Here is a 503-nt window from a genome sequence, read left to right on the forward strand (position 1 = left end):
TGGAGAAGAGAAGGCTGCAGGGAGACCTCAGTGTGGCCTTCAGTGCTTGAAGGGAGCGGATAAACAGGAGGGGGAACGGCTGTTTGTGAGGGTGGGTGGTGACAGGACAAGGGGAATGGTTTTAAAGTGAGCCGGGGAGGTTTAGGTTGGATGTGAGGAGGAAGTTTTTCATGCAGAGGGTGGTGATGCACTGAAACAGGTTGCCCAGGAAGGTTGTGGATGCCCCAAATCTGGAGGCATTCAAGGCCAGGCTGGATGTGGCTCTGGGCAGCCTGGGCTGCTGGTTGGTGACCCTGCACACAGCAGGGGGTTGGAACTGGATGAGCACTGTGCTCCTTTGCAACCCTAGCCACTCAATCATCCTATGCTGCCCAGAGAGGTGGCGGATGCTTCATCCCTGCAGACATTCAGCTGGACAGGACTCTGAGTGAGGCCTGTGAGGGATGCTTTTAACCCAGATGATGCTATGAAAATGACCCTTCTGGCCACAAGCTCAGCAAAAT

The sequence above is a fragment of the Meleagris gallopavo genome, chromosome 1 (assembly GCF_000146605.3).
Source record: "Meleagris gallopavo isolate NT-WF06-2002-E0010 breed Aviagen turkey brand Nicholas breeding stock chromosome 1, Turkey_5.1, whole genome shotgun sequence".
Taxonomy (NCBI): Eukaryota; Metazoa; Chordata; class Aves; order Galliformes; family Phasianidae; genus Meleagris; species Meleagris gallopavo.